This window comes from Panthera pardus, unplaced genomic scaffold, assembly GCF_024362965.1.
Source record: "Panthera pardus isolate Hobbes unplaced genomic scaffold, ASM2436296v1 HiC_scaffold_16, whole genome shotgun sequence".
Lineage (NCBI taxonomy): Eukaryota > Metazoa > Chordata > Mammalia > Carnivora > Felidae > Panthera > Panthera pardus.
The window spans coordinates 652,239-663,043 of record NW_026526721.1 but is presented as its reverse complement, the minus strand read 5'-3'; the positions used below and the strand labels follow the sequence as shown (position 1 = coordinate 663,043).

General features: G+C 48.6%; 1 protein-coding gene across 2 annotated transcripts in view; it reads left to right on the top strand.

The window, feature by feature from the left end:
- Positions 1–763: 763 nt before the first annotated feature.
- Positions 764–10,805, top strand: part of COL6A2 (collagen type VI alpha 2 chain) — a 32,751-nt gene continuing 22,709 nt past the window's right edge. For both annotated transcript variants that reach the window (XM_019434650.2, XM_019434651.2), the window contains exon 1: positions 764–880. The gene's annotated coding sequence lies outside the window, so the exon portion shown is untranslated. The remainder of the gene's footprint in view (positions 881–10,805) is intronic.

Here is a 10,805-nt window from a genome sequence, read left to right as displayed (position 1 = left end):
AGCTCCTGAGGCTCCCCCTGTCCCGGAACCCCTGCCCTTTCCCAGCCAGTCCCCTCCCATCTGACCGGGAGGCTCTTGGGCCCTGGGGAGGCGGGAGCCCACGGCGCAGAAACACATTCTGACTCGCAGGGTCGCAGGAGCTGTGTGTTCCCAGACCAGGCTAGGTCAGGCTAAGCCTGAGCGAGGGGGACACGGAGAATGGGGACCCCTTGGCGCCGTCCAGGGGCGAGTCCCCGGCGCCTCCCACCACTCCAGGTGCAGGGCGCCGCTCCCCATCTCCCAGGTCAGCTCGGCCTGGAAATCTGGCAGCGGCAGCAGGCAGCCAGGCCGGGCGTGATGTCCAAGCAGCTGCCTCAGTGCGGTCCAGGTGTGGACGGGTGTGGACTGGGCGGCGCGGAGGGCTGTGAGGACCGCTGGGGCAGAGGCTTCGGACCAGTTCAAGGAGAGGTGGCAGCGCCCCCGCCCCGGCCACACCCCGTTTCCAGCAGTGCCCCCCCCCTCCGTGTCCCCCTCCAACCCTCCGTCCTCCCGGCCCCCATCCGTCCCCCCCGCCACACTGCACCCCTGTCCCTTCCTTCCCACCGCGCCCTCTTCACTTCCCGCCCCCCAGTCCACCCCTCCGACCCTACATGCCCCCACCCCAGGGCCCTCACTTCCCACCCCTGGTCCCCCGCCATCCGCGGGGCCGCAGCGCCTCCCGCTGTCCGCGCTGTCGGGGCGTCGGGGCGCGGCCCTGGCGGGCGGCGGGAGGCGTATAAAGTGGGCGGCCCCCGCCGCGGACCCCTCCCTCTTGCCCGCTCGGAGCCCGCGTCGCGGCCGCCAGCACCCGGAGCTCCTCGAGACGTGTCCGGCGAGGGCGCCCCGCGCGCTCCGGGGTCAGGTAAGCGCCGCTCGGCCGGCCCGGGACCCGCCTGGAGCCGCGGCCGCGCGCGGGAGCCTTGGGACCCGCCGGCCGGCTGGCCTCCCCGGTGGCGAGCGAGCTCCTCGCGGGGGGCCCGGGGGCCGGGGGGCGCGCAGGCCTGGCGGCCCCCGTTCCAGCTACTTGCCCTCCCTCCGAGCTCCCCACGCCCGCTGCTTAGGACGCGGTGGGGACCGGGGGAGGGACTCGTCTGGCCGCCCCCTCTTTGGCACCTTCTGGGGCAGAGCTGAGGGGTTTGGGAGGGATTCCTCCATTTCCGGGCTTGGTGCTAAGACCCTGCGGCTTCCGGGCTTGGCTGCTGGGACAGCGGGGGAGACCTCGCGGTCACCTCCTCACCAAATAGCCCCCAGGGGCTCAGCGTGTGCAGGCGGACCCCTGGCTGCTTCCTGGGAGTTTGGTTTTATCTCTGGCCTAGAGATCACATTCAGAGGGCTGAGGAGCCCAAGTCACCCCCACGGGAAGACCAGCCCCTCTGACTTGGAACGCGCACCGGGTCTCCAGCGGGGCTGGTCCCTCTCCTCTGGGCTCAAGAGGGAGAGCCTGTTCCTCCTTCTGGAAGGAGCTGCCAGGTCCAGAATGAGCTCTCCAGGGCCCCCCAGGCACTCTTCAGGTGACAAAGGGTCCCTGATACCCTAGTGGAGAGGACAGGTCACCCCCCCACCCTCACTCTAGAATCAGCAAGAGCCTAGCCTGCCCCCCCATTCCTCTGAGGCTGGAGGTGACCCACCCGCATTCTCCAGCCCCGCTGCCCACCAAAGTCTGCCGGGTGAGACTAAGCAGGGGGCTGCAGAAGTAGGAGTCCGGGCTGATGGCTCCTGTGACGGCCCCCTTGCTGGGCCAGACCCCACACCCTCCCAGGACTCCTCATCCAGTTTAATAGGGCCCTGGGGTCCCAGCACCCTTAGAGCAAGGCTTTAGGGTAGGGGTGGGGGGGGTCAACTGAGAGGTCTCTGATACTAACAACCCAAAAACCAGCAGGGCGTGGTGCCTCAGGTGTGCCCACAGGGCATATCACCACCCCCACCCCATACCCAGGGAGAAAATCACCAGCTCCAGCACCCATACCTTCTGTCTACCCAGCTGTCCCCAAGAAAAGGAGCCTCATTTTTAGATTAATGCCCAAGAAGAAAGAAGCTGGAGATCCACAGATTCGCGGGTTTTTTCTTGCAATAAAGGAGTTCTGGCCCGGGGATAATCTTACATTTGTTTAACAACAACAAAAAAGCCTTTTGGGATATATTCCCAGCCTCATCTCACCAGGCCAGGAGGCAGGACAGGCCTTTGGGGCTCTGAGGAGGGGCGCTGTCTGCCTTCCTGACGTTATTCAGAGGCAGGAGAGTGGGGTGGGGGGAGCGGAGGCAGGAGCCCCAGGCATATGTGACCTGGAGTCTCCCAGGCCAGGCTGGAGGGGGTGGGCACAAGGGTCCCAGGTGTGACCCATTGGCAGGACTCAGGAATCGATGCGCCGCTGGGCCCTGCTGGCCACCGTGACGCTGCCACCATGTGCTAATGAAAGAAACCCGGGAGGCTGACAAAGTCCGCAGCAGGGTGGGGGCCGTCGTTGGGCACAGTGGTTAGGGAAGGCACCGTGCAGGGACAGAGTAGGTAGGGCTCCTGCCACTGGGCCACCAGGTTGGGCGCAGCCCGGGCCCCGGCCCCGGCCAGTGCATATGGCACGCAGCGGACTCGGCGTCACTGGCCAGAAGGGTGGCTCTGTGTTTCCGGGAGCTGTGGGCAGCAGGGGGGCCTTCAGATGAGCGCCCTGGGATGGGCCAGGTCGGAGGAGGGACGGCCAGTGCCGAGGAGAAGGAGCTGGGGCCTCGGCAGCGGCTGTGGGCCGGCCCACCCTCCTCTCCAGCCAGCATCTTCTCATCTGTAGGACCAGGCTGGGCTTAATAGTACCTGCCCTCTTCACTGCCAGGGCTGCCAAGGGTCTCCGGGTGCAGAGTGTGGAAAGAGCACGTTTGCACCTACAGAATGCTTTGTGATGCTGGAAGAACTTAGTTCTTATGATTAAGAAAACCACAAATAGTTTGATTCTTTCCACATTTCAGTGGATCAGTCCCTTCTCTGGCTTCTTTCACACATCTGTGCGAAGTGAAGGGGGGGACCCTGGTGTGGGCTGCACCTGCAAAGAAGCAAGGATCATGGGATGCTACTCATTGAGCAGCACCTGGGGGAGCCCAACCCCCACCCAAGGGGTGAGGGCTGGCATTGGGCCATGTCATAAAGCGACATTCTCCACAGACGGTACACACACCCTCCCGGGTGACCTAAAACATGTCAACGCTCCACGCCACACAGTGTGTGAGCCTCGTGGTGGCCCATTGCAGCCGCTGTAATAAGCAGGTGGAGGTGGGGATCCAGTGGTGAGGGGCCCCTGCTGCTGGGAGAGTGGCTCTGGGTCAAAAGCTCTGACAAGTGTCAAGGCTTTCAGGCTTCCCGTCAGATACGCACCAGAAAAGTGGGGAAGGACACTGGCATTCTCCACAACGGGCAGGATTGCTGTTTGGTTTGTTTTGGTTTTCTCACATGCCGGTTTCGTGGGTGAGGAGCGGCGCACTGTTGGTCTGTCTACAGGGCCTTGATTTCTGTGCCTTCGACAGCTTTTGATTACTGACCATTTGCCTGGTTGTGGTTTCCCCGTGTTCCTAATGGGTGCTCAGTTTTACTAATTTGTAAGAACTTTTCCCCCCAGTTTTTAAAACCTATGGTAAAATACACATAACATAAAGCTTATTGTCGTAACCATTTTTAAGTGTAGAGCTCAGTGGTATTAGGTACATGATCACCTCCATCCGTCTCTGAAATTCCTTTCCTCTCGAAAAACTGAAACTCTGTACCATTAAATAACTCCCCTTTCCCGTCCCCAGTCCCTGGCAGCCACCATTCTACTTTCTGTCTATGATTTTTTCAATATTCTAAGTCCCTCATGTAATTGAAATCTTACAGTATTTGTTTTCTTGTCACTGGCGTATTTCACGGAACATACTATATCCTCAAGGTTCATCCATGTTGTGGCAGGTGACAGAATTTCCTTTCTCTTTAAGGCTGAATAATACTGCACTGTGTGAATATACTGCACTGTATTCTGTGCTTGCACTGTGGTTGTCCATTCAAGTGGATGCAAGTGGGCACTTGGGTTGTTTTCATGTTTTAGCTATTGGGAGTAATCACTCACGTGACCGCTGAAGATGGGTGTACAAATACCTCTTTGAGACCCGGCTTTTGATTTGGGGGGTGGGTATATAGCCAGAAATGGAATTGCTGGATCATATTGTCATTTTATCTTTTTTTTTTTTTTTTTTTTGAGGAACCACCGTACCGTTGTCCGCAGAGGCTCTACTGTTTTACATTCCAGCCAATAATTCCAATTTCTCCACATCCTCCAACATGTGTTATTTCCTGGGGTTTTTTAAATCTTAGCCATCCTAATGAGTATGAGGTGATATCCTTACAATTTTGGTATGTGCTTCTCTAATAATTCATGACGTTGAGCATCTTCTCATGTGCTCATTGGCCATTTGTATATCTTCTTTGGAGAAATTTCTATTCAAGTCCTTCATCCATTTTTGAGTCAAGTTGTTTGGTTTTTTTGCTGTTGAGTTTTAGAAGTTCTCTATCTATTCGGGACTTTAATCCCTTACCACATGTACAATTTGCAAAGACTTTTTCCCATTCTGTAGGGTTGCCTTTTGACTCTGTGGATAGTATCTTTTCATACACAAAATGTTTTATTTTTCAGGAAATTCAGTTTGCCTATTTTTTCTTAAGTGGCTTATGCTTTTGGTGTCCCAGCCAAGAAATCATTGCCAACTGCAATGTTGTGAGGTTTTGCCCCAAGTTTCTTCTAAGTTTTATAGATTTAGGTCTTATATGTAGATCATGGATCCACTTTGAGTTAATTTTTGTGTCTGGTGTTAGGTAAGGGTCCAACTTCATTCTTTTGCTTGTGGATACTCATTTTTCACTGCACCAGCACCGTTTGTTGAAAAGAACTCTCTTTAACCCCACTGAATGGTCATGACATCTTTGTTGAAAAGTACTTGAATATATATGCAAGGATTACTCCTGGACTCTATTCCACAGGTCTATATGTCTGTCTTTATGCCAGTACCACACTGTTTTCGTTACTATAGCTTTGTAGTAAGTTTTGAAACGAGGAAGCGTGAGTCCTCCAGCTTTGGTCTTCTCTTTTAAGATTGTTTATGTTATTCAGGGTCCCTTGAGATTTCTTATGGATTTAGAATGTTTTTTTCTATTTCTGCAAAAATCATCATTTGGATTTTGATAGAGATTGAATTAAATTTATAAATCACTTTGAGTGGTATTGACACCAATACCACTCAACTTGATATTGTCTTCCAATCCATGAACATGTATATCCAAGTCAATTTTCATATATGGCTTTTGTTATATTGAGATGGGTTCTTTCTATTCCTAGTTTTAGGGTGTTCCTATCATGAAAGGATATTAAGTTTTATCAAAAGATTTTTCTGCATTGAGGTATCATGTGGGTTATATTACACTGGTCAATTTTCAGATGTTGAACTATACTTGCATTGCAGGAATGAATCCCACTTGCTCATGGTATTTAATCCTTTTACTATCCTATTGAATTCTGTTTGGTAATACTTTGTGGAGGATTTTTGTGTCCATGTTCAATAGGATTACTGGTCTGTATTTTCTTTTCTTGTAGTATCTTTGTCTGACTTTGGCATCAGCATAATGCTGATGTCATAGAATGAGTAAGGGAATATTCCCTCCTCTTCAACTTTTTTTGAAAAGTTTAAGAAGTGCTGGTGTTAGTTCTTCTTTAATGTTTGGTAGAATTCACCAGCGAAGCCATCAGGTTCAGGGCTTTTCTCTGTCAGGAGATTTTCAGTTCCTTATTCAATGTCGTTACTAGTTATAGATCTGTTCGGAATTTCTGTTTCTTCATGGTTTGTAGGTTTTGTGTTTCTAAGAATTTGTCCATTTCCCCAAGGCTATCCAATTTGTTGGTGTACAGAGAAGCTACTTTCTGTGATATCTTCTTCTTAAACCATTGAGGCTGCCATTGTTGTTTCCTTTCCTCCCATCATTGCAAGTCCCCATCCCTTCCTTCTCTGGCCGAATTTACTTACAGGGGATTTAAAGTATTGCCACTTTTTTTTTCCCTATTCACTTTTCTCTTTCTTTTTGGGGGAGCCAGACACTGAAGAGTAGGGCATTAGAATGCAGCTGCATATAGAGGGGAATTAGGTGGGCAGTGAACATGTTCAGGGAAGGTGTGTGGTCAGGAAACACCTGAGAATGCCTCTTACTTACACTTCAGGCTGATCCTTGGCACGGAGATGGCCTATAACAATCAAAACCAAACAAACAGCAAGCCCTGGGGAAGGAGGATCTGATTTCCAGACGTATCACATCATTAGATTCAAATTCCAGTTCTCAACAAAAAAAAAATCACAAATCATACAAAGAAACAGGAAAGTATGGCCTGTTCAAAGGGGAGAAAAAACCATATACCAACAGAAACTAATCCTGAAAAAGACCTGATGGTGGATCTACTAGGCAGACCTGAACACAATCATCTTAAAAACGCTCAAAAAAAACTAGAGGAAAGCATGAAAGAAATCAAGAAAACAATGTCTGAAAAAAAAGGAAGTACCAATAAAGAGATATCTATATAGAATTCAAAAAGAAATAAAGGAGCTGAAAAGTACAATAACTAAAATGAAAACTTCCCTAGAAGAATTCAAAGGCAGACTTGAGCAGACAGAAGAAAGAGCCAGGGAAGTTGGAGATAGGACAGTGCAAACTATTGAGTCTGAGGAACAGAAAGAAAAAAGATTAAAGAAAAGTGAACAGAGCCTAAAGGACCAGCATACACAGTGTGGGAGTCCCAGAAGGAGAGGAGAGAGAGAAGCAGGCAAGAAAAGTATTTGAAGAAATAATGGCTCAAAACTTCCAAGTTTGATAAAGACATGAATATAAAATCCAAGAAGCTCCATGAACTCCAGGTAGGATAAATTCAAAGAGACTCACACTGAGACTCATTGTCATCAAATTATCAGAAAACCAAGACAAAGAAATTTTTGAAATAAGCAGGAGACGTGACTCATGATATCCACGTGTCCTCAATAAGATTACCCACAGATTTCTCATCAGAAACTTGGGAGACCAGAGGCAGTGGGCTGATGATATTCAAAATGCTAAAAGAAAAAAAACCTGTCACCCAAAAATTCTATATCTAGCAAAACTGTCCTCCAAAAGTGAGTGGAAAATTAAAACATTCTCAGATAAACAGAAGCTGAGGGAATTTGTTACTACTAGACCTGACCTTCAAGAAACACCCAAGGGAGTCCTCCAGGGTGAAATGGAAGGACTCTAGACAGTAACTTGAAGCCAGATGGAGAAATAAAGATCTCAGTGAAGATAAACACATGAGCAATTATAAAAGCTCATGTTATAGTAACAACGGTAATTCCACATTTTGCTTTCTACATAACTTAAACTAACGCATTAAAAATAATATTTTGTTATGTTTTGAACACACAATGTATAAAAACGTAGTTTTTTGACATCAGTAACTGAAAGCGATAGGGGTAGAGCTTGTAAAGGAGCAGAGGTTTTGTATAATACTGACGTAAAGCTGATATAAATTCAAATTAGCATGTTGTAACTTTAGGATGTTAAATGTAATCCCCCTGGTAACCATACATACCTAAAGAATATACACGAAGAGAAATGAGGAAAGAATGTAAATGTTTCACTACAAAAATCAACTAAACACAGAAAAAGTCATAATGCAGAAAATGAGAAACCAAAAGCTATATAAGGTATATGGAAAACAAATAGCAAAAGGACGGAAGTGGGTCTCTCCTTATCAGTAGTTACATTAATTGTAAACAGATTACATTCTCCAATCAAAAGACAGAGACTGGCAGAATGGATTATAAACAAACACGATCCAACTGCAGCCGACCCTTGAACCTGAGTTTGAACTGTGCAGGCCTACTTACGTGTAGATTTTCTGCACTACGGTACTGTAAATGTATTTTCTCTTCCATATGATTTTTTTAACATTTTTTTCTCTAGCTTACTGTAGCATTAGAATCTGTAATGCGTATAACATACACGGTGTTAATCGACTCTCTATTATCAATAAGGCTTCCAGCCAACAGTAGGCTATTAGCAGTTAAGTCTGGGGGGCGTCGAAAGTTTTACACAGTGTGGGGAGCGGGGGGTCGGCGTCCCTGACCCTCGTACTTTTCAAGGGTCAGCTGTGTACAAGAGACTCACATTACACCCAGGGACACAAGTAGGTTAAAAGTCAAAGGATGGAGGAGGCTCCTGGGTGGCTCAGTTGGTTAAGCGTCCGACTTTGGTTCAGGCCATGATCTCACAGTTCGTGAGTTTGAGCCCCGCATTGGGCTCTGTGCTGTCAGCGCAGACCCAGCTTCAGATCCTCGGTCTCCCTCTCTGTCTGCCCCTCCCCCTCTCACCCTCACTGTCTCAAATAAATAACCATTAAAAAAAAAAGTGAAAGGATGGAAAAGTTATTCCATGCAATTCGGAACCAAAAGAGAGCAGGGTGGCTGTACTAATGTCTGGTAAAATGGACTTTAAGTCAAAAACAGTTACAAGAGACAAAAGACATTATATGTTAATAAAAATTTCAATAGAGCAAGAAACTGTAATAGTTATAAACATTGCACACCTAATAGCAGGCCATCAAAATTTTTAAACCTTAAAAATATGAAATCTTGGGGCACCTGGGTGACTCAGTCGGTTACACATCTGACTCTTGGTTTGGGCTCAGGTCATGATCTCATGATTTGCAGGATCGAGCCCCTCATTGGGCTCCATGCTGTCAGCATGGAGCCTGCTTGGGATTCTCTCTCTCTCTCTCTCTCTCTCTCTCTCTCTCTCTCTCTCAATCTCTCTCTCTCTTCCCCCCCCCCCACTGACATGTGTTCCCTCACTCTAAATAAATAAATACATACATAAGTAAGTAAACTTCAGAAAAATATGGAATCTTGGAAAGACTGTTGTCTGGCTCTTGGTCTGTCCCAGGGCTGCTCACATTTGTGCTGTGAGGAAGGTCCCCTGCGGGAGTCCAGTTACCAAGAGGGTGGACCCCGAGCCGTGCCGCCTGGCTTTGGACCTCAGCTCTTGGCTGAGCATCCTGGACGAGTTGCCTCCACTTGGTCTCCGTCTCCTCCCTGGGAGGCGGGGACCGTCAGGGTACCAGTGCCCGAGGGCGGTCGTGAGTGTTGCGTGAGGAGAGGTAGCGTGGTGTCTGGTGCACGGCGATCGTAGGAGATATTATTCCCTCGTCGTCTCATTCCTTCCATGTTTTCCCCAAAGACTTCTTAGTCTGTTTCGCACTCACCTCTGGGATTTATCTGGGTCCAGGCGAGACTACGCCCGTTTCTCATCACGTCGGGGAGCCCTGGCCCAGGACCCCGTCGCTGCGCGGAAGGGCCAGTCTCAGCCCAGTTCTGTGCGGCGTGGCCCGTTGCTTGCCGGGCGGCCTGTTGGCGCAGTCCACCACCAAACCATAAGTGCCGGATCGCTGCGGTTTTATTGTGGCACGAGCCCTTGATAGCACAACTCTCCTCGTTACCCTGTGTCTTTTGTTGCTCTCAGCCAACCTTTATTCTTTCCGCCTCGGGTTCTTTTTGTCAACGTGTCGGCAGGCACGAAGCAAAAATGTTTCCTGGAGATTCTAGTCAAAATTACATTCAGGTGTAGATCCGGTTGGAAATAACTGATATTCTTAAACCATTAAACTCTTAAATACAGAGCACAAACTGAGGGTTGATGGGGGTGCAGGGGAGAGGGGAAAATGGGTGATGGGCACTAAGGAGGGCGCTGTTTGGGATGAGCGCCGGGTTGTATGTAAGTGATGAAGCACCGGGATCTACCCCCAAACCCAAGAGCACACTGTACACACTGTATGTTAGCCCACTTAACAATACATTATATTTAAAGAAATAATTTAAGGGGCGCCTGGGTGGCTCGGTCGGTTAAGTGTCCGATTTCAGCTCAGGTCACGATCTCACGGTCCGAGGGCTCGAGCCCCGCGTCGGGCTCTGTGCCGACAGCTCAGAGCCTGGAGCCTGTTTCAGATTCTGTGTCTCCCCCTCTCTGTGACCCTCCCCTGTTCATGCTCTGTCTCTCTCTGTCTCAAAAATAAATAAACGTTAAAAAAATTAAAAAAATAATAATAATAATTTAAAAAATAAAAAAAGAAAGAACTGATATTCTTAAATACTGTGTTTCTCATCCAGAAACAAGGTTTGTCTCTCCTGTGTGTTCCTTAGAAATTTTTTTTGAGTTTGTTTAATGAGTCCTGCACATTCTTAGATTCTGAAGTTCACTCCTTAGATTTACATTGCTTTTCTTGCTAATGTAAATAGTGCTTTTTCCATTGGATTTCCTCATTAGTTGTCACTGACAGAAGAAAATTGACAGCTTTTCGTATATATTTTTCTTATAACTGCCTCACTGAACCTCCCCTGCCTTCCCATAAACTTTTTACAATTGATTTTATTGGGTTTTCTGGGTGGACAGTCCCGTCTTTAGTGAGGGCACTTTCCATCTCTTCCCTTTCCAAGATTTATACTTTATTTCTTCTTATGGTCCTATTGCATTGGCTTCCAACACAACACTGAAAACCAGAGAGGTTTTTGTCTTGTCTGTTTGTCTGTGGGCATTGTTTGAGCGCAGGAGGTTTTTGTTGTTGTTGCTCTTGTTGTTTTAATGTTTATTTATTTTTGAGAGACAGATAGAACTAGTGGGGTAGGGGCAGAGAGACAGGGAGACACAGAATCCGAAGCAGCTCCAGGCTCCAAGCTGTCAGCACAGAGCCCGACGTGGGGCTCGAACTCACGAA